Source organism: Brassica rapa, chromosome A03, assembly GCF_000309985.2.
Source record: "Brassica rapa cultivar Chiifu-401-42 chromosome A03, CAAS_Brap_v3.01, whole genome shotgun sequence".
Taxonomy (NCBI): domain Eukaryota; kingdom Viridiplantae; phylum Streptophyta; class Magnoliopsida; order Brassicales; family Brassicaceae; genus Brassica; species Brassica rapa.
Genome location: NC_024797.2, coordinates 37,380,181 through 37,405,195, shown reverse-complemented (window position 1 = coordinate 37,405,195; position 25,015 = coordinate 37,380,181). Strand labels below are relative to the sequence as shown.

General features: G+C 27.8%; 1 long non-coding RNA gene across 1 annotated transcript; it reads right to left on the bottom strand.

Annotated features, from left to right (window-relative positions):
• Positions 1-6,266: 6,266 nt before the first annotated feature.
• LOC117132920 lies at positions 6,267-24,995 on the bottom strand. Its single transcript, XR_004456668.1, has 2 exons — positions 16,162-24,995; positions 6,267-16,062 (listed from the first exon to the last, which is right to left on the bottom strand). It is a non-coding gene; the product is annotated as an uncharacterized LOC117132920 (long non-coding RNA).
• Between the last annotated feature and the right edge of the window lie 20 nt (positions 24,996-25,015).

Sequence of the window (25,015 nt, the reverse complement as noted above, 5' to 3'; positions counted from 1 at the left end):
AGTTTTCAAGCTTTTATTTATGTGTAGTTTGAGGTATGTAGTTTCGAAATTGGCACTGTTTTAATAAAAGGAAGTAGTTAAAAAAAAATGATTTCTGCTGAAGTGTCGCTCATATGAGAGCTTTCTAATTAGAGAAATTCTTGGGTTCACCCCCTAGAGTGAACCTGTAGATTCACCAACCAATAAGATTTAGTTATTTCAAATTCGATATCTTTTAAATAAGAAAAAATAAAATATTGTCAAATAATATTACGTTTTTAAAATTAAAAAAAGAAGTATAAATAAATAAAAATAATAGTAGTTGCAAAAAAAAATTATACCATAAACAAAACACTAAACTCTAAATCTAAACCCTAAACCCTTTGGTAAACCCCAAACCCTTTGATAAATTTTAAATTCTTGAATTTAAAAAAAAATATTTTTAACACAATCAACAAAACACTAAACCCTAAATCCTAATCCTAAACCCTAAACCCTTGGGTAAATCCTAAACCCTTGGATAAATCCAAAACTCTTGGATCAGTCTTAAACCCTAAGATTTATGATTTATTCAAGAGTTTAGGGTTTACCTAAAAGTTTAGGGTTTACGGTTTAATATTTGTTGGCAGCGTTAAAAATACTTTTGAAAAACAAATTTTTTTTTTTTTGCGATTAAAAAATCTTCTTTTTGTGATTAATACAATTTTTATTTTAAAAATATAATATAGTTCGATAATATTTTGTTTCCTTTTTAAAAGATACTGAATCTAAAATGACACAATCCTATTGGTTGGTGAACCCAAGAATAAGTCTTTAATTAATTGTTATAATTTGATTGGATAATGGTTTTTAATTTTTTTATTTAATTAAAAATTTTAAAAGAAAACTAAGCGGTGTTTCAAAAAAGGAAACTAACCCTAGAATTACCTAATCTAATATATGTTTCCAAACATACAATTAAACATCTTAAATATAGATGAATTAATATAATTTATTTATAGAAACAATTAAATATCATAGATTACATTATATAAATTGATAATATACATTTAAATGCAAATGATACTACAAAAAAAATTATAAAAACAGTTTTTAAGATATCCCCCTATATATTAAATGAGAAGTCACTAAAGTGATTTCTACTAACGTGTCGCTCATAGAAGAGCTTTCTAATTATTTTGGTTATAATATGATTGGTTGATGGTTTTTAATTTTTTTTATTTATTTAAAAACTTTAAAAGGAAACTAACCGGTGTTTCAAAAAAAGGAAACTAACCCTAGAATTACCTAATCAAATATATGTTTCCAAACATACAATTAAACATTTTAAATTTAGATGAATTAATATAATTTATTTATAGAAACAATTAAATATCATAGTATTTTTCACATGCTTTTCCTAGAGTTAATACTCTATTAATATAATTCATATAGCTTTGATTATAATAAAATTAGCATGCTTGTTGTGAATAGTAAAAAAAATAAAGGAGACCTAAGAAAAACATGATGGAAGAATAATAAAATATGTTTTTGTCTTCTTAGTTCTTTTATATTCTTATGTATTTAATTTTATTTATTTGTCGAGATGCATGTATTTTTGCATTACTATAAATGTGAACTAATTAGTTTTAGGTGTTTTTAAACATTGTGATAAATTGAGTAAGAAAGGTCAATAAAAATGATCCGTTCTATAATTGTTAAAGTTAAAGAAATGAAATATAATGTAGGATAAATTATTTTAAAATAGTGAGATGTATATTTTGCGGTATAATAAACTTTTAAAATGTACAATAATAAACTTTTAACAAATTTTATACAAAAAAATATATTTAATGTTGATATAATATTGAATCTCACATTATTATTAAGTATATATGATTAAAATAATAACATTTTGTTATTTTTTCTTATTAATTAATCAGATCTAATTAAAATAGGTATGTGTTAAAGGAAGAAATGGTTTTTTAACTCATTTAAGTTTTATGTTAGACACTAAATAAAAAATGTGTGAGAAAGTGTGATTTGTGATTTGAAAAAATTATGAGAAAAATTACTGAAACAACTATTTTCCTAATAAATATTTTCATGTTTACATTAACCAAATTTGTCTTTGGTTTTAAAGAGATAAATCATACTATATATTAATTGAAAAGTCATTTAAGTGATTTATTCTTATGTATTATTAAAAGGTTAAGTTTTAAAAAATATTTTTAATTTGATTGGTTGTTGACGTTTATTAGTAATTTATTTTAATCAGATCTAAAAAGAAAAGGTAACTATATAACTAATTAATATAAATTACCAAATAACACAAGTAATATTACAAATAATAATTTATGGCAACTAATTGTAGAATTGGTGAAATAATATATATGTTTTATAAATTTCTTTTTTTATCAATCATTTATATATAATTAAACAAAATACTTTAACTTATTTTTATTGAAAGACTTTTAATGGTTATATATTCTTATATAAAAGAATTAGATTTGTAGGTAAAGAATTATTAGAACTTTTTATGTTTGCTAAAGTCCACACAAAAAAAACATTTACAAAATATCTTCATGATAAAAACATCCGATCATTCCATTGGTCATACACGAAAAAAAACAGTTTTTATTTCTTAAAAGCTAGCGTATTTCCGTTTTTTTCATGTGTTAAAATAAAATATAAAGTAATTCTACAACCAATTATCTGATTAATTATAATATTGTTTTTCTTTCTGTAAGAGAAATATTAATTGTAAATATAATATATATTTCTTCATATAATATAATTACCCGCAAAATTGTGGACAAACACCTAGTCCCCTTATATATTAATTGAGAAGTCATTAAAGTGATTTATGCTGACGTGTCGCTCATATGAAATATTTCTAATTAATTTTTATAATTTCATTGTTGATGGTTTTTAATTTTTTTATTTAAGTAAAAATTTTAAAAGGAAACTAACAGGTGTTTCAAAAAAGAAAGGAAACTAACCCTAAAATTACCTAATCTAATATATGTTTCCAAACATACAATTAAACATCTTAAATATAGATGAATTAATATAATTTATTTATAGAAACAATTAAATATCATAGATTACTTTATGTAAATTGATAATATACGTTTAAATACATATGATACTACAGAAAAAGTTATCAAAACAACTTTTAATATATCCCCTTATATATTAATTGAAAAGTCAATAAAGTGATTTCTGCTGACGTGTCGCTCATAGGAGAGCTTTCTAATTAATTTGTTTATAATTTGATTGGTTAATGGTCTTTAATTTTTTTTAAATTAATTAAAAAATTTAAAAGGAAACTAACCTGTGTTTCAAAAAAAGGAAACTAACCATTTTACCTAATCTAATATGTGTTTCCAAACATACAATTAAACATCTTAAATTTAGATGAAATAATATAATTTATTTATAGAAACAATTAAATATCATATATTACATTATATAAATTGATAAAATACATTTAAATACCTATGATACTACAGAAACAATTATGAACACAATTTTTAATACATTCATATTAGTACTGAATAAAGTAAATCAATAAATCATTGATTCCATAAAACTAATTAATGTAAAACTAATAATATATATATTTTACAATGTTTCAAATGAATGCAAAACAGTCAAATACATAATTTTAAAAATTCTCATTATTTTCCAATGACAATGTGATATATCATAGATGAGTTATAACTTGTAGAAATTATTAAGTATTTTTATATTTTAAACTTAAAAATTATATGGTAAGTCATTTAAAATTATATTAATCAAAAAATGTTATTTAATTCATCTATTAATATAAACAGATGAATTTAAAATTATTATATGGTAAATCACTTAAAATTATATTATATGGTAATTTATTTAAAATTATTATATAGTAAGTCATTTAAAATTAAATTAATCAAATTATTTTTCACATGCTTTTCCTAGAGTTAATACTCTATTAATATAATTCATATCGCTTTAATTATAATAAAATTAACATGCTTGTTTTGAATAGTAAAAAAAAATAAAGGAGACATAAAAAAAACATGATGGAAGAATAATAAAATATGTTTGTTGTCTTCTTAGTTCTTTCATATTCTTATGTATTTAATTTTATTTATTCGTCGAGATGCATGTATTTTTGCATTACTATAAATATGAACTAATTAGTTTTATGTGTTCTTAAACATTGTGATAAATCGAGTAAGAAAGATAAATAAAAATGATCCGTTCGAGAATTGTTAAAGTTAACGATATAAAATATAATGGAGGCTTAATTATTTTAAAATAGTGAGATGTTTATTTTGCTGTATAATAAATTTTTAAAATGTACAATAATAATTTTTTAACAAATTTTATACAACTAAAAATATTTTATTTTAATATAATACTGGATCTCACATTAATATTAAGGAGGCGACTATTTTTCCCGCTACCACCCGCAAACGCAGCTTTTAAAACAATATATATACAAAAGTAAAAATATTTAATAAAAAATTTAAAATTGAAATTATGAAAATATTAAAATATATATATTATATTTTAATTAATATTATAAAATTTTATAATAAAAACAATTTCAATAAATTTTCAAAAATTAAAATTATAACTTTCTAAATATAAATTTTATATTTATTATAATTTTATGATTTTTGATATTTTTATAATTATATTAACTGTAAATATTGTTAATTTATTATTTGACTGTTACCGCATTTGGTAGTTAACCAGTCATAAGTCACCCGCAAACGCACCAATTTTTAACCACAGTACCAGTCATACAAATCTCTTAAAACCGCTAGAAACCGCAACCGTCCGCATCCACAAACTCCCGCAACCGCAACTGCTGCGTTTGAACCAGTCAGACCCTAAGTATATATGATCAAAATAATAACATTTCAATATTTGTTTATTATTAATTGATCATATTTAATTAAAATAGGTATGTTTTAAAGGAAGAAATGGTTTTTTATAACCCATTTAAGTTTTATGTTAGCACTAAATAAAAAATGAGTGAGAAAGTGTGATTTGTGATTTGACAAAATTATGTGAAAAATTACTTAGACTACTATTTTCCTAATACATGTTTTCATGTTTACATATTAACCAAATTTGTCTTTGGTTTTAAAGAGATAAATCATACTATATATTAATTGAGAAGTCATTTAAGTGATTTATTCTTATGTATTATTAAAAGGTTAAATTTTTAAAAATAGTTATAATTTTATTGGTTGTTGAAGTTTATTAGTTATTTATTTTAATCAGATCTAAAAATAAAAGGTAACTATATAACTAATTAATATAAATTACCAAATAACACAAGTAATATTACAAATAATAATTTATGGCAACTAATTGTAGAATTGGTGAAATAATATATATGTTTTATCAATTTCTTTTTTTTATCAATTATATATATATAATTAAACAAAATACTTTAACTTTTTTTTATTGAAAGACATTTAATGGTTATATATTCTTATATAAAAGAATTAGATTTGTAGGTAAAGAATTATTAGAACTTTTTATGTTTGCTAAAGTCCACACAAAAAACATTTACAAAATATTTTCATGATAAAAACATCCGATCATTGCATTGGTCATACACAAAAAAAACTCTATTTTTATTTCTTAAAAGCTAGCGTATTTCCGTTTTTTTCATGTGTTAAAATAAAATATAAAGTAATTCTACAACCAATTATCTGATTAATTATAATATTGCTTTTCTTTATGGAAGAGAAATATTTGTAATGACTAAGGTTTACATTGTTGAACTATTTTAAATCTCACAAATCTTCTAATTAATTATCCAACTATTTGAAATTAATTATTAGAATTTTAATTATTATTCAAAAATTAGAACAATGTAAATATATATATATTTCTTCATATAATATAATTACCCGGAAAATTGTGGACAAACACCTAGTCCCCCTATATATTAATTGAGAAGTCATTAAAGTGATTTCTGCCGACGTGTCGCTTATATGAAATCTTTCTAATTAATTTTTATAATTTGATTGTTGATGGTTTTTAATTTTTTTTATTTAAGTAGAAATTTTAAAAGGAAACTAACCGGTGTTTTAAAAAAGAAAGGAAACTAACCCTAAAATTACCTAATCTAATATTTGTTTCTAAACATACAATTAAACATCTTAAATATAGATGAATTAATATAATTTATTTATAGAAACAATTAAATATCATATATTTGTATGTAAAGAATTATTAGAACTTTTTATGTTTGCTAAAGTCCACACAAAAAACATTTACAAAATATCTTCATGATAAAAACATTCGATCATTGCATTGGTCATACACAAAAACATTCTATTTTTATTTCCTAAAAAGCTAGCGTATTTCCGTTTTTTCATGTGTTAAAATAAAAATAAAATATAAAGTAATTCCACAACCAATTATCTGATTAATTATAATATTGCTTTTCTGTAAGAGAAATATTCGTAATGACTAAGGTTTACGTTGTTGAACTATTTTAAATCTCACAGATCTTCTATTTAACTATCCAACTATTTAAAATTTAAAATTAAAATTTTAAAATTTTAATTATCATTCAAAAATTATAAAAATGTAAATATAATATATATTTCTTCATATAATAAAATTACTCGCAAAATTGCGGACAAACACCTAATATACTATTATTTGAGAATTGAATTTGCTTACTTATCATCTTTTCTGATTTTAGGATAAGTCATTAGTTTAATTAATGAATTTTATTATTTAAAATTTTATTTTAATATAAATATATATCATAATATTTAAGATAATTAATAAATATTAACCTATTTCTACCAATATATATATATATATATATATATATATATATATATATATATATATATATATATATATATATATATATATATATATTATTAAATTTATCATTATATTTAAGATAATTCATAAACATTAACCTATTCTACCGATATATATATATACTATTTTTTTAAGAAAATATATACTTAGCATGATGTTCAGGACATTTAATTAATGTCTATTCGTGACAATGATCAAAGACCTGCGGTAGTGATGGCTACAAGTATCGATATTAGAAGTTGATATTAAAAATATCTACCGATAATATCATAGTTATATTTATCTTATATTTATTTTATGATTTTAATGACTAGTATTATAGTTATTTTCTATGACTTTTACTGGAAATATTTATCCAAATACAGATTATTACAATATTAAAGTTAAGATTAAAACCAAAGCATCACTGATAATTTGTCGTAAAATATAAATTATATACTTACGTTAAATATTTTTTTTATATATTCAATATTAAAATATCATATTCCTAACCTAAAATAAATTAACTTATATTTATCATGACATACATCAAAATCACAAATGATTTTATGCACATAATGAATTTATCCGTAAAATCACAAATGTTATCAAAATAATATATTTAAACTAAAATAGTAAATATTATATAAAGTACGAAATGAAAATTAACTAAAAATATTAAAAATAAATGGAAACATGAAAACTAAGAGTAAAATATTAAATAACACTAAAAATTGACAATAATAAACATAATATAAATATAATCTAAGATAAGATAATACACATATAATGTTTTATAATTATTATTTTGTGTTTTTGTTTCACTTTTTCAAAATCTAAATTATACGGAATATATAATGTATGTTGGCTATTGTAATTTTTGCTGATGTTTTATGGGTTGTGATTGTTTATAATCCTTTAACTGCCAATTAGATTTCTTTTCAGTCAGGAAATACAATAATTTGATTACTACTATAATCAATATTTTGATCCAAAATATACATCATAAATAAAATTATGAAACAAAAGAATATAATTTAATACATTGATTACCAATATGAATATATAACTAACAATATTAATTTTTAATTTGTGTCTAATTTAATAATTTAATTTTTTTTATAAAACTAGATATTAAAAATAAAAAGATTAGGTATATATATATATTAGTTCGCACAAGGTCTAAACCATCAACTAGTATATGATTATAATGAAAGGGAATATGTCAAATATGACCCAGAACTTGATTTATAAATGTAAAAGTATACCGGGAAAATGAACATTTTATCCTCCAAGTATTTGAAATCAGCAATTTTAATATCCAAGTATTGCTCGCGCATAATTATTCCCTAACTAAAAGGTGATTGCGCGAAATTGGGAACAAAATAGTTAACTGTTAGCTGATGGACAGAAAAATAACGGTTTCCGTCAAATTTTTAACAGTTGAATATTCGAATCATAATTTTGCGTACTCAATGATTAGTTGAGGAATAAATATGCACATATAATACTTGAGTATTTAATTTGCCGATTGAAAATACTTGAGGAATTAAAAATTAACTTTCCTTTATATTCCTCCTTATAAGATTGAAAGTCACGAACATTAATTCTTTAAAAAATCATAATTAAAAATATTTTCAAGTTAAATAAAATTATTATTCTAGATATTTATCTTTAGAAAGAGATTGTTGAGTTTTTACAATGAAATAGCAAATACAAAATAATTACAGTTACATCATATTGTTACTTCATGTTTATAAAATCACTTTGGATGATTTATAAAATAATTCCTAGTTAAAACGATTCTCAATTTGAATTAATATATAAGATACTTAATTCCAGAATTTTTTTTAAGGTTTTAAAAGCATATAAAATATTAGAAGATAACTTACATTTGCATTATATTGTTAATGTACAATATATAATTTTTTTTATAGTAAAGATAATTATATATACTTATTTTATACAGGCCGATTGAGCGGGCGTGGATGATATATTAGCCGTGGAAGGTCGGAGCATTACATATAGTTATTTGTATTATTTTAAACGACATTGTAAAAACTCACAAATCTCTTTCAAAAGGTAAATATTTAGTAATATTGGTTACATCTAACTTGAGAATATTTTAAATTATGACTTAAAAAAAAAGAGATTGCTGCTTTTAATTTCTCAAGTATTTTCAACCGAAAAATTAAATTCTCAAGTATTATATGCACATATTTATTCTCCAACAAATCATTGAATATGCAAAATTAAGATTCAAATTCAACCATCAAAAAGTTTTCATAAACTGTTATTTTCCATACAGCTGTTAATGGTTGACTATTTTGTTTCTAATTTTGCGCAGTAGTAAACTATAAGTTGGAAAATAATTCTGCGCGAGAGATACTTGAGTATTGAAACTGCCAATTTCAAATAGCTGGGGAGTAAAATGCCCATTTTCCCAAAGTATATCACAAATTCAATCCAACCCCCTTATGATCAAACAAAATCATTCAGACCCATGAGGACCCAATTCGAATGCAAACATAAATGTATAATATCCAAGCGGAGCCTAATTTTAAAAAAATCCAAAAATTGATTTCGAAAGAAACAACTTGTACCTGAATGAGCTCCCGAATGTCAATACCTAACCGATTCTGTAAATAAATTGAAAAAATATTTTTATATGTTTGGCTAAAATAAGGGAACTAAATATTTTTTTATTTAGTAAAATAGTAATATGGAGTGAATCATTAAGTGATAATAAATGTAATACGTTTTATTTATTTTGATTTAAGTTTTAATTATAAGTATGGCTACGTAATTTTTCATCGATTAGAAGTAAGATAAAAAAAGGTTTTAGTAAAACATATTAAACCGAACTATTAACCATATGCAAAACCTAGTTATTTTACATTTTTGATTTTTATAATTTGAACAAAGTTAGTGTTGATTAACTAGTAAATAAAAATCTACATTATTTGCTAATATGGTAATATAATTAATGATTTAATGTATTATTAAGGTAAATATAATTAATGCTGTGATGTATTGTTAATGTAATACAATTAATGAAATTATTAAAAAGCAATATATTTCTTTTCATACTCCTATCCATATTTCCAAACGATTCTCATTTATACTACTATCCATATTTCCAAACAATTCTCAAATGTACTTCAATCTTAATAATATAGACTAGATCTTGAGCCGTGCGTTTGCACAAGTGTTTGCTTTAATTTGTAAGAACATTATAAATTCATAACTAATTGGTAATTTTTGGATTTTAAAAATTATAGTCCCGTTATATATTATTGTTTGACTATTATTGTATTTGTAATAAGAATAAAGGAATACTAATACATTCATATTTTTTTTTGTTTCATTTTTTTATTTGATATTGTAACTCAAATTTTATAGCTATTTCTAGTATTGTATATCTAATTCTATTTCGGTGGTTCATAAAAAAAATTGGAAAGAAGGTTTACTCAATATATTAGTTCCTTTGTATTGTATTTTTTATATATATATTGAAAACAATTTTATAATGGTTATTGGAAAGTACATTAGTAAAAATCAATTTTTGAATACATGTATATTTTTGAATCAACTTGTGTTTTGAATTTTGTTTAATGATTAATTTAGAAAAAATATTTTTTAGTTAATTATATTGGACCAGATGCATAAAAAAAGTAATTAGATCTGGTCCAAACAGATAATTTATAAAAATATAATGGACTTCAATTTTTTTAATAACATAAGCCCATTATTTACTTTTTAATATACTGCTATCTTTATTTTCAAACAACATTATATTTCTTTTTAATTATGTTATTTTTGTTTCCAAACATTCCCAAAGGTACTTATACTTTAATAAGATAGAAGATTTAATATTGCAAAAATATGTTGTTATTTATTTTTTCACGTCACTATTAAATATCATATATGTGTCATCATATAATTAGTTGTGTTTTTTTACCTACCGTCATACAAATAATCATATAATTAATAGTATTTTATCGGTACCATCATATAAATAATCATATTAATTGTATTTTTTTAAATATATTTAAAACATTTTTATAATGGTTATAAAAAACATTTTAGTAAATCAATTTTTGAATATATGTATATTTTTGAATCAATTTTTGATATAAATCAATTTTAAATTAAAATTTTGATTTGAAATATGTATATAAAATTTAAATTTCATTTTATGATTATTTTAGACAAAGATTTTTGGGGTTCTTTCAAAAATGACTCAAAATTTTAAGTCAGACACAAAAATAACTTATGCTTTTATTGAAAATTTGTTTTGTCCTATTCCCCCTAGAAGTTTTTAGTTATTCACGAAAATGTCATTACTTTTTTATTTATTTTATTTCGAAAATAAGTCTTTTACTTTACCATCCTTATGTTGACCAAATATTTACAATATTCTCATTGATATCAATACCTCAACCACCATGAACTACCAAATTAAGAGTGTTAATGCCCTAAAGGTTTGATTTTTTCTCATACTTTCTCATTTCTTATCCACACAAACCACATATCTTACACTTTCTCTCCAAATTCATCAAAAAAACTGAAAATTTTGATTACAAATTATGTAAGGTTCATAAGCTCACGATTCATGGTGATTAACGAGTAGGTAGCTGTTGTGATGAAGTTTTGGGTGATTGGGGAAACCACGCAAGTCATCTCACGAGTTCAAAGTATGAAATAGCGAACTACATTTTATTCTTCAGATCAATGCATAGTTTAGTTTTGCAATTGAACTTTTGTGTGTTTTTAATAGAAGATTTCTCTAGAAGTCTTCTAATTTTCCTTTGTAAACAAATTTTTTTGAAATCCCTAGAGAAGTCTTCTCGGATAAACAGGTTACTTTTAAATTTGACCGAAATTGGTAAAAAATTTGACTTTTTGTATAAGACTTCTAAAGAAGTCAACCTGGAGAAAACTTCTACAGAAGTCTTCTGAAAGTCTTCCCTAAGTCTTCTCAATGCCAGAAGATGTTTATGTGGGTTACTTTTGCAATTGAAACATAATAGTAAACACACATTTAATATCAATGAGAAGACTTCTAAGAAGGCTTCTCGAGTTTAATTTTGGGTTTTGGTCAAACCTTTGTCCGCGAGAGAAGACTTCTAGAGAAGTCATCCGACGGAAGACTTTTAAAGAAGTCTTCTCTCGAAAAGTCAAATATAGTCAATTGCAAAAGTAACCCAGCAGACTTCTTGCGACATTGAGAAGACTTCCAGAAGACTTAGAGAAGACTTCTTTTGAAGTATTCTCCAGGTAGACTTCCTTGGAGAATACTTGTATAAAAAGTCAAAATTCTGACTAACTTTGGTCAAATTCAAAAGTAACCTCTTCTCTGGGAATTTTGATAAAATATCAATTTCAAAAGTAAGCCAATATTTACAAAGGAAGACTTCCAAAGATGTCTTCTGTAGAGTAGACTTCTTAAGAAATCTTCCTTCATAAATTTGCAATTGCAAAAATGACCTAAATAGAAAACTTTTTTTTGAAATCTACACAGAGTAGACTTCTTTTGAAGTCTTCCGTGGATGACTTCAAAAGAAGTCTTCTATGTAAATATTTATTAAATTTCAAATTTATCCAAAATTAAAATAATTTTTTAATATTTTCTTGCTAATTCATGTTTGTTAGTCAATATTCGGACTAATGAGTCAAATTTATAACTTAATTGGTTATAATTATGAAGTTACAAACATTGATGTTTAATAATGTTTCTAGCTAAATGGAGAAGTCTTCTTTGATGATTTTGTTTTATTAAGTTGATGTTATGTTTTTGTGTTGTCTTCTTCATGAGATACAATTACTAACTTCCATGAGATTTAAAATTACAACTTTCAATTAAAATTTAATTTTGATATTTTATGAATTTGATTAAGGTTTCTTGAGAAGTCTTCTCTCTTAGTTTTAGCAAATTTTACTATGTTTTTGTGTTGTTGTGTTTTGTTATGTATGGGTAGAATGATTTAAATATTTTTTGATATGTTGCATTAGTAACTTTAATGAAGTCAAGTACTGTTGGCAAAACATAAACATATTTACCATTCTTGTTATTAACATCTCTTAAAGTTTAAAAAATAATTCACAACTAAAATATTGCACATACAAATCACAAAAAGACCATAAACAAAATTATTACACAGCTAGATATTATTTCTCAACATAGATAAGCTTGGACTCCACTTTACATCATCTCTTTGTACCACTTTTGACAAAAGACTTTCTGAAGACTTCTAGCATAAAATACATTAGAAGATTTCTCAAGAAGTCTTCCGAGAGTCTTTCGAGAGTTTTTCGAGAGTCTTCCAAGAATTATCCCAGAAGTCTTCCAAAATCTATCTCAGATCTGAAAAGTCTGCATATTCAAAAACATTCAGATGACTTCAAAATAGAGAACACTTCAAAAATAAATTTTTAGATAATAAACAAAACAATCACATTAGGTTGGATCTATAATTTTTTAGAATCTAATATATAAAATACACAAAATACATATCTAAAATTTATACCACTTTAGGCAGAAGACTTCTCAGAAGCCTTCTTAGAAAGTCTTCTAATGCATTTTATGCTAGAAGACTTCCCATGAAGTCTTCCAAGAGTCTTCTGAGAGTCTTCTGAGAAGTCTTTCAAAGTCTCTCAAATCTGTAAAAACCTGCAAATTCAAAAACATTCAAATGACTTCAAAACATAGAAAAACTTCAAAAATGAAAATTTTATGCTTACAAAATAAACAAAACAGTCACACTATGTTGAATCTATAGCTTTTTAGAATCTAACATATAAACATACCTAAATTCATATCCACAATTTAGAGAACTACCTTTGAAAGAGTGAAAAATGAGAATCATGTAATGAAAAACCTGCAAAAAGAAGATATATTAGTGAGAAGACATAAGAAAAAGTGAGAAATGGAAATAATGTTTTGTGTTTTGATGTTCAGAGAGGTAAGAGAGAGGTTAGAGAGTTTTAAAGTGAAAAACATTACATTTTTGTTGCAGTCATTTGATAGGAAGAAAGAGAATGTGCAAATTTTCTTTATATATGGAGACAAAAATTCTAATTAGGTTAAATATTTTCAACCCAGAAGACTTCTGGAAGACTTATGTAAGACTCATGAAAGACTTATGGAAGACTTTGATTTAGGCGGGAAACCTAAATTATTCCAAAATTTAGACGGAAACCCTAAATTTTACTTAAATTTAGGCGGGATGTGTCGGAAGACTTCTTTTTAAATTTTCTGTAAGTCTTCTAAACCCTAAAATCATATAAATATGCAAAAAACACTTTCTTAAACTTAAAAAAGAACTTAGAAAGTGTTTAAATCAAGTTATTAGATAGTTACTAAACATATATAAGTCAATTTGAAAAAGAAAAAATACTGAAGGTAAGATTTCAGAATCTAATGACTCATGAACCAATCTACATTCACTCATCTATGTTGAAAATAATTCAATTTCAGATAAACAAAATTTACATCATTGAAAAGTATTTTATTATTATATGATTTCAAATTTTAACCCATGAAAATATTTTTTATAAAAAAATTAAATTATTTTTAAGATCTAATCCATGAGAAGACTTTCTCTAGAAGACTTCTGGAAGACTTATGGAAGACTTATGGAAGACTCCTGGAAGACTTATGGAAGACTTTGATTTAGGCAGGAAACCTAAATTATTCAAAAATTTAGGTGGGAACAATAAATTCTACTAAAATTTAGGCGAGATGTGTCTGAAAACTTCTTTTTAAGTCTTCTGTGAGTCTTCCAGACCCTAAAATCAATTAACTATGCAAAAAAAAATACTTTCTTAAACTTAAAAAAGAACTTAGAAAGTGTTTAAATAAAGTTATTAGATTGTTACTAAACATATATGGGTCAATTTGAAAAAGAAAAAAAAATGATGATAAGATTTCAGAATCTAACCCCAAAGATACATACAATACTATAACATATGTTACCAAACCCTAAACCAATGACTCATGAGCCAATATATGTTGAAAATAATTCAATTTCAGATGAACTAAATTTACATCATTGAGAAATGTTTATTATTACATGATTTCAATTTTTTACCCATCAAAATATTTTTTTATAAAATTATAAAATTATTTTTAAGATCTACTGAACAAGAAGACTTACAAAGAAGTCACCGTAGAGAAGACTTAAAAAGAAGTCACCGTAGAGAAGACTTAAAAAGAAGTCTTCTCTAACGGAGGATTATAATGGTAAAATTGAATACATGTTTTTTGTTTGTTCATAAGGGGGCTGTTGTAATTTCACTAGGCTTTTGGGTTACTTTTGCATTTGATTGAATTTGGGGTACACTTTTGTATTCAAAATCAAGTTTTGAGTCATTTTTGGCAATATTTTTTAGGTAATTAGATTGGACCAGCCATTTTTGTACATTTGAAAGCTCACTCATATATATAATTTTCATAATATAATGAATTTCTAATTTTTCATGATAACATAAGCTCATTACTTTTTTCTTTAATATATTGCTATCCATGTTTCCAAACAACACTATATATTTTTTTTAACTACTATCTATGTTACCAAACAAAAGCTTAAAGTGCTTCTACTTTAATAAGATAGACTAGATTTTGATCCGCGCGCCCGCACGGGTGTATTTTTTAAAAAATATGTTGCTATTTGTTTTGCAAAAAAAACTCAAATTCAAACAACCGAACCGATCCTAATCCGAATAAGTAGTACCAAATCCGAACCAAAATTGATTAAATATCTGAATTATTCAAATTTTGATATTTGAAGAACTGAAACCTAATCCGATCCAAACCGAAGTATTTTGGGTATCCAAAATAGATTTATATACTTATATATATATATAGATATATTAATTATTTTTAGATCTAATATATATAAAAACATCCAGAATATATATGATACTCTTAAGTTCATTTAAATACTTGAAAATGTATAAAAATAATCAAACATAAATATCTAAAATAGTTAAAATATACTCAAAATTCCCAAAATACTTAAATAATTATTAATTCTCTATCCAAATATTTAAACCAAACCAATGTATATGTTAAACTAGGTACTCTAACATATGTTATTCAAATTTATATGTAATATATTATATTGTTTACAGATTTTTTCTTAAATTAAAGTATAGAATAAATTTTAATTTTTTTAAAATAATTTAAATTGGTTATCCAAATCCGAGCCGAATCCTCAAAGATCTGAACTTAACACGAAACCCCAAACAGACCCGAACACGAACCTGAACGCCCACCCCTAATCACTATTATATATCATATATGTGTCATCATAGGTTACAAAAATATGTGTTATCACATAATTAATCGTATTTTATACGTACCAGCAAATAAGTAATCTTATAATTAATAATATTTTATACGTACAATCAAATAAATAATCAAATATATTATATTTTTAAATTTCAATCTGAAATACAAAAACCATAATTAAGTTGGTGTTTGAAATTGGGCTTTGTATTGTATTTTTCTTATATATATTGAAAACATTTTTATAATGGTCATTGGAAAATATGTTAGTAAAAATCAATTTTTGAATATATGTATATTTTTGAATGAATTTTTCATATAATGTGGGAACCGAAATTCGCACTGTCGATTTCCGTTTAAATTAGGAAGGTTAGGAAAACTCTAATTTCCCAGAGGTCTCGGATATCTGCTAAACCACACGCCAAGCAATCAGAACACGAATGTAAAGACGAAAAAAATAAGAAATCGTAAAAAGAGCAAAAGGAGTTTTATTCCGAATTCGCGTATAAGCGTTACAACAAGGTAGAAGCCTCGGCTATGAGAGCTGTCGGCGAGATTCCTAGTTCTAACAACCTAAAACTGCAAAACCTAGTTGAGTCGCAACTTGAAATAACAAAAACGAAAAGTTGCCTAAATATTCTAAGTGCTAAGTTTTGTGAAAAAGTTCTTTTTTTGTGTCTCTCGCCTAGGACTCCTTATATACTCCCTCCAAGTTCGGTTTGAGCTTTCCTCTTCTACCCTTAAGCCATAATAACTCGAAAATGAAGATATTCTATTTTTTTCGATCTTCATGATTATCTGCGGAAACTTAACATTTATTTCCGGAAATTTGACATTATCTTTTCTTGCGGACTAAGTATAAATCGCCATAGTATCTGTGGGATTTTCCTTAAAAAATCATAAGTGGGTTTCTAATCACGTTTTAGACATATTTGGGCCGTCTTTCGATTCGAAACATTTATTACTTTTTTATCGATAAAAACAAACTTTCCGCGATTTTTATCATAAAGTTTAAATGATAACTCCAATCGATGGGAGTGAGAAATGATATGACCGTGGTATATGGGAGCTGCCATTGAGGAACATACGAGAATGCACAGATTTGGGTCGTATCCGTTGATCGATGTCCGAGACGGTTCTGTCACTACGTAGCGACCGGTTCTGTGATGGATCGGTCGCTACGTAGCGACTGAATGGAAGGCTTGGTCGGTCGCTACGTAGCGACCGACTAAGTGGCTTGGTCGGTCGCTACGTCGCGACCGACTCGTTCGCGGGTCGGTCGCTATGTAGCAACCGACTAAGTGGCTTGGTCGGTCGCTACGTAGCGACCGGCTCGTTCGCGGACCGGTCGCTACGTGGCGATATTGTTCGGATCCTTTTCCAATGTTCCATGAACGTGTTTTTGGGCTACGCGTGTTTAGTTTCGATGAATGAACCGAGATTGGTGCAATATTTCACCGCAAGATTTTTCGTACAAGTAATCTTTACGAAGAAAACTTTTCGTAAAAACGTTCATGCTGAATTTTTAAAGATATTTGGATGTTAACTTCGTCGTATCCGTTTTTGACCCCGACAATAGTTTTTCCGCTCTTTCTTGACTTCTTTTTTTTTGTTTTTATTGCGGGAAATATTTTCAGGGACTTTCAGACATTGATTCCATCGAACCATGAGCTTCTAGCGTGAGGTTCCAGCGACTTGCTTGGCAAGTTAGGCAAGTTAGGCGGAATTAATGGTTGAAAAGATCCGTGGTAAGTGGTCTTCTCGCTCTTCTAAGAGTGGAACGCGATAAGATTGGGGCTGCACCGTATGACGTCTGCCTACGTACCCTTGTTGAAGGGATCAAGCCTTTCATAGTTCGTCTTGGAGTTAAGGTTCTTATGACCTGTTTTCGAGTAAGACCTTTACGGTCCCGTATCGTTTCCGACCTGATTCTATCCCGGTTTAAAGTCCACAATATGTTCTCGGCTTACGTGACTTGTATGGTAGGAATCGAGCATCTCTTCGAGGATAATTTTTAAGTCTCCCGAAAGTGCTGACCAAAATTTCGGATTTTTTTTATATGGCGCTATTACCCTTGTGTCGGGTGTACGAGAGCTATCTCTACGAGATGGCTAAGTCTGTTTAGGACGTTAAGAGTTTGTTGTGATCAGCAACAAACTTATCGTTAGTTATTACCGTGTTTGAATCTTCGCGAAGAATACTTGTTTGAGAAGATGTTAGTATGTATGACTGTTTGGTCTTCCAAGAAGGTGCCTTTATCGAGGAAGGTAATTTTGTCGAAAAATGGTTCTTCAGGCGTCTGCGATGTCTCACACTGCTGAAGATTGATTTTTTCGTTTGCCTCGTTTCGTGCTTGAAATGTTCACGGGCTTGAAGATGTTTCGCGATATTGCAAGGGTTTAGTCTTAGCCCTGCTTTTGAGAAACATTCTGGTTTGTCTACGGATGTTCGCAGCCAAAATCGTTGTTCCTGTTTGGATGCTAATAATTTGATTTGCGATCGAGGAATTAGGACTGAGGGGTCGCGTAAATTTGTCCATGGGAAGAAGCGTTTTCCTTCATAGTGCTTTATGAAGTTTTGGCCTTCCGAAATCTATTTCGTGCATTTTTAGGATGTTTCGTATAGCTCTAGAAGCTTTGTTACAAATTTTTCCTTACATGCCGCGTAATATGGGTAAAACATAGCGGGCTTAAAGTGATCTGTGGAATGTATCAAACTTGGTCGATTGTCGACAAGTTTTGGTTTTCCGCTAACAGTTTGGTTGTCAGGACTGGGTTTCGTTACGAAGAATTTATCAGATGATTTCCGACTGTGGACTATACGATAATTATTCTCTTAATAGTCACATGACTTTTTTAGAGAAATTGCAGATAGTCGTTTAGCCGTTAAGTGATGGAGCGATGGTTTCTCAAATACTTTGGCTTGGCGTGAAGGATGTGTTCACCCAGATAGCCAAGGACGTTGTAGGTCATGCATCTGATCCTGGTGCTTTCGTGTTAATATTAAGGTTATGTTAGTTTACGATTGTCTTTAAAGGGGATGCCAAATTCTGGTTCGGATTTTTACTGGAAGGAGTAATTGACGGAGGCCAAAGAGCGCTTGTCGAGATTGATAGGCCAAGTTTGCCGGGGTTATCCGTGTTAATATGGCTGATAGTCATAGAAAACGATTCTCCCCTCTAGGTTTCAGTTATACGACGAATATTTCGTACAATGTGACCTATAGTCTTATGAAAATCGAGTAGTTTTTGTCTGAGGAAGACGAAGCACAAGAGGTTTGCTACATAACCAGTGTGGAGTTAGCGGAGGGATGACTGCCTTCTCAGATGTGACCGAGGGAAAAGAAAGGCAGAAGCCAGCGAGCCATAGGGCTAAAAATGAGATCTATTATATCGTAATGCAAAGAAATAAAGTTTAGATTGATCATCAAAAATCAGATCTTACAGGTTTGTGTTTGCTATGCAAAACATACTTCTTCATAAAACCTGTTATGTTAACTTTCGAAAGTTTCTTCGTAAGATTTGGTCTGATTGTACGAATGATTTTTTGCATAAGGAATGGGGACCGGTCTTACGAAGGTTGTAAATCGGTGATATGTATACATATGTCAAAGTAGCGTTGTTTCTGCGGGTTTTACGAGAAACATTTCTGCTGTGATTTCGATCTTAGGTGAAAGTTGCTTGGAGTTACTCATGGTGTGTCACCGAAGTTTATTTCACTACGATCTAGTCGCAAAACGTTTTTCATTGGTTTTTTGAGAGGATTCTCATGACACATTCGTTTCTGGAAAAAATTGGTCAACCAGAGGTAGATCTTTCCAACGATCGGGAAGAAAGTGTTCCCTTTAATGTGCTCGATGCTACATTTATTCTCGAGTTTTCTTCGTCACAAATGTTCTCGATGCTTTTCCGTGAATCACTTGGTTCAACGGAAACTGAAAGAAATGCTTTGATGCTTGAAGATTTCTCGTAGAAATTTTTATACGAATATGGCTTTATAATGCCGGAAAGGGCTTCAAGACTTTGGCTAATCGTCGAGTTTCAGTTTGATATTGGTGCAGGTTTTCTATACGCATGATTGCGACAACATATGTTGTACAGTCTTTTGAGATATGTTCATGATCGTCTGGATATGTTGCTAGCGTTTAGACGAATTTTAAATTGTCGTTTGCTTTTGTGGGACGATTTATGGAGGCATCATATTGCCTAAATGTTTGTCTGCCTACTGTTGCGAGAGTTTGCTTTGACGAAAGTGTTTTCTTGATGACAAGGCAAAAGTTTTTGAAGTTTGGGAGTATACGAGTATAGTATATGTACCTACTCCCCCCTCTTTTTTTACGAAAGAAAACGGTTGAACCGATACTTTGATGGGTTGTGACGTTTCTTCTTCCGAGGATTCGAATGATCGACAGTCTTAGTTGATTTAAAGACGATGCTGAGACTGTGAATTGGATGTTGACGACTTGGGATATGTCGGCTTTAAGAAAAATCGCTAGAAACGAATTGGTTTTAAGTCGATGTTCGTGTCTCTAGTTCTTTCTTTCTTTAGGAAGTGATCTGAATATCTGTGGCGATCGTTTCTCGATTTTCAGAGAGTTTAGATCGGTTTGCAAGATCTACCTAAACAGTCATGGAACGATATACCGGGACAGGAAAAATCGCCTAAGACTTAGTTCGCTAAACTATCCACCTAGGTTTTTAGTTCCCTAAAGTTCTACGGCAGTCCAAAGGCGTTTCTATTTCTTAGTAATTTCCAACGAAAATTCCAAGCCTGATTTCAAGTCGGAAATACCTTAGTTTTTTCAAAGATTCGGGTTAACCTCTTCTCCGTTTTGCTTGCTCATTTGCCCTTGCTCTTTTCGTGTCTGTCTGCCCATTTCGAATAGCAAGAATATTGACTCTTCCTGGACTTCTCTGCTTTCCTGGCCGTGTTTAGGCTGCTGCCAATATTTGCGGTTTTCGTGATCCATGTTTCAATCTTAGTATCATTGGATTTACAAAAATGAATGAGCATCTTGTCGAAAACTTTTTTAGCGTTTTAGGAATAGCCAGGGATGATCAAGAGGTGCCAAGGATGATCAGGAGGTGCCAAGGATGATCAGGAAGATTTTCCAGGTGATGAGATTTTGGCGACAGATCGAGGCGTGAGAGGAAGGATGGTGACACCGTGGAGAGAGGCGGATGAGCGAATTTTGATTCTCGGATTTCGCTCCATCTCTTTCCTTATCCGAGATTCTTTTTCTACGATTGTTGTTAGATTTTCGAAGGTTGCCAACTTTAGTTTTACGAAAGTTATTTTGAAAAATAATATCGAGTTTAATTTTAAGAAAGTTATTCCGCAAAATGTTATCAATTTTCGTAAAAGGTTGTCGAGCTTAATTTTTGCAAAGGTTATTTCGCAAGATGTTGTCAAACATATTTTTACGAGATTTGTTCCGTAAAGAAGTTTTCAAGTTTTGGTTGTACGAGAACCGTGACGAGGTTAATTATTGCAACCAAACTTAACCTTGGTTACGGTTTTGGTCACCCTTTTTGGCATCCATCACAACCAAAGTAATACCAGGACCAATCCATATCAATTTCATAGACTGTTCAAGTGACTAAACATCTATCAACCTAAGCAATAAAAGTTTAAAATGGTTACAACCCACTTACACGAGCTATACAATGTAATATATGTAATATAAAGGACTTAAACTGCTTACTTGAGTTGATGCTTTCATTTCATGGATGTTCTTAGTGGGCTATAGCAAACCACTTATCACGCTGTACTCGCTTATCTGCCTGATCAACTTGCTTGTTGATGTACTCTTGACTCTCCTCATTACTTTCATATGGCATTAGAGTTTTGTCATCTTCAGTATCCCTTAAAATTATATTTTTAAAGGTTAGTATGATAGACAAATAGCTACTGTAAAATAAACAATAAATCATCCCCTTACATATCTTTAAAGGCTTCTGCGTCGGGTATTGTAGGGTTGATGATCATTTGAGAAGCATCAAAGGAGTTAGATATTTGTAGTTCTCCTGTTGTGGATACCATTTTGTAGATTAGATATTAGACAGTCTTATTTATATAAATATTATTTTGTTTACAACGAAATCTATATGAGTTAAAATATGTACCTCCAAACTTGCCAATTTTAGCAAACCTCAGAAGCAAAGTAACCATTCCATCGTCTTGATTGCAGGCAGAATGGAGAATGTCGGTTAATTTGCCCCAAATACAGCATGGTATTCTTGAATCACTACAGCGCAAGACATAAATAGAGGTTTGTTGTGATTCTGTTGAAAAAAAAATTGCTTGGATTGCATGTAGATGAGAGAAAACTTACTTGATGTCTCTTAGGGTGAACTCTAGTTTCTTACGCGGGTTCCCCCCCAGCACACTGAATGGTTTCGACAGCACCACAATCCAAAACTTGGCCCAGAACATCTGTTAATCAAACATTGAAAAGTTATTAAATGTAGCAAGTATACAATTTAAGTCTAGAAACTATCTTACGATTTTACCTATTAGGAGTTTTTCATCAAGTGTTCCAGATAAAACGCTCTCAAAATCGACCAAATTAAGATATAGCTCATCATTCATGAAATTGGACGGAGTAACGGCTGTTGCTTGGTTAATTGAAATCTTGTAGGTATGGTTTGTTGTGCGATAAGCTCCTCCAGCAGGCCTAACTTGGAAGTTTCTGATGTTGTGCCATACTCCAACCAGAAGAAGCCTTCCTTTACTCTCAAAGTAAGTCTTTTTACAGCTTGCATGAATTTTATGCCCCTTATACATGTTACAAAAACTAAAATATTAACATTATTAAGAGGTAGTTCAAATAACATAAATTTAGTTAAAAAACAAAACGATATTGAAAAAGTACGGATTGCTTACATTCTCATCAGCCAAGACGAATTCCATGGTTCCCCCCCCCCGGCCTTGATTAATGTTTTGTGTCCACGAATGTAGAACCTTGACATGAACCTTCTTAGTAGCGTGCTTTGGCTTCCAGTCGCTGATGGCGGTTATTTCTTCAATAGAACTATTAGCTGTGTTGATTCGTGCTTTAGAAGCCATTTTTTGGTTTGACGGTATGAGTTTGTTTAGGAAGATGCGTCGTTATTTATAATAGGAAGAGGCAATAATTAGAGTTGTTTAGGTTTGTCGAAATCTTGGGGAATACTCTAAATCTTGGCAAGATTTGAATGTGATTTTGGGGATATTGGCTAGTAAATTCAGTTACTAATTTGAAACCTAAGACTTGTGGAATACTCTAAATCTTGGGGATATTTGCTAGTCAAATTCAGTTACCAAATTTAAGGCTTAGAAATTAGGTGAGTATAATTATAGAGTGATTTTGTGGAACTGTGAATGTAGCTATATCGTATCTTCTTTTTCTATATCTGGTTATACATTTTGCACGGTGAAAGTAGTTAAAATGTATCTTGTTAAAATTACTAATACTTGCTGAAATGTAGGAGTCCATTACTCTTTTAATTGATTATGAAAATTAGGGGATGATTTGAAAACTTATAGTTGAAATAGATATGATATCCAAGATGAATTAAAATAAATTTATATAATCTTAAAAAAATTCAAATTTGATTTTCTAATTATTGTTTTATATTTATTTTCTAGAGGGTTATATTCATATGTTTCGTGTAAAATTTATATTCATATGTTTCGTGTAAAATTTGTTTTCTAAATATATATATTGGGGATATTGTTCAAAATATAGAGGCTTATATTCATCTTGTTTTGTGTTTTCATTTCAGTGTTTAGGTTTTCAGAGAAGATGATTTGATGGGTTTGTAATGGTATAGAGATCAAGGTAAAACAGTATTGGGCTTGATCATTTATGTTTGGTCAATTTTGTAAGACAAATCAAACATAGATGAGCTATAACGTTTTAGAGCATTAAAAATCGTAGATGGGCTTTAAAAATATCACGATTTCGATTGGCTATTTTATAATGGCGTATTTATTTTTTTTTTAAAAAATAAAAGACAATGGCAGAAACTTGTAAATAACTTGAAAAAGCAGGGGCATAATCCTATGAAGGATTCTGCTTGAATAGTATAGATGTATCAAAATAAAAGAACAAAAAGTCTTTGGATGAATAGTCAGGGCCAGCTCATTATTACCAAGGCCCTTGAGCAAAAAAGTTTTTAGGACCCTACAATTAGCTAGTTGTGTAACTAAGAATTTTTTGACTCAAGCATCACAACATACACACATTTTTTTTTTTTTTGAAATAACAAATATCATGTTTCTATTTGAGCATTTTAACATACACACATTTCTATTTAGTAATTTAACTAGAGAAGTACATATATCATGTTTTATGCTGACTAAAGGTTGATTGTTTGTGGTTTTTGCTTTAGTTTTTGGTTTTTGTTTTTGCAAAAACCATTGTTCATCTAATCAAGTTTTTGGTTTTAGTTTTTGTTCTTGTAAAAACTATGAGAGTTGCCAATCAAGATTTTCAATAAATATATTCCCTAAAATTTAGGAAAACTAGTTTTTGAAAAGTTTAACCATTTAATGAAGAAAAACCAAAAACCAAATTTTTGAGTGTTTATGAAAAAAAAAACGAATTTTGATTTTTTTTGTAGAAACTTCTACATTTTAATTAATTAATAATTAATAAATAATATTTTCATAACAAGAAAAATATAATAAAATTTGTTTTACATTAGATATCATTTAAACGATAATGTGAAATATTTTAATTTGTGTTTCATATCTGTAAATATTTTTTTATAAATAATATTATTTAATTTTAAACTTAGTTATTAGTTTCTATAAATAAAATAATTGGATTATTTTAATAATTATTAATCACATTAAGAATGGCGAAAATTATAAAAACATAATATATTTTATTAATACAATATATTGTATTAATCGTGAAATATAAAAATTGTTATTCAACTTA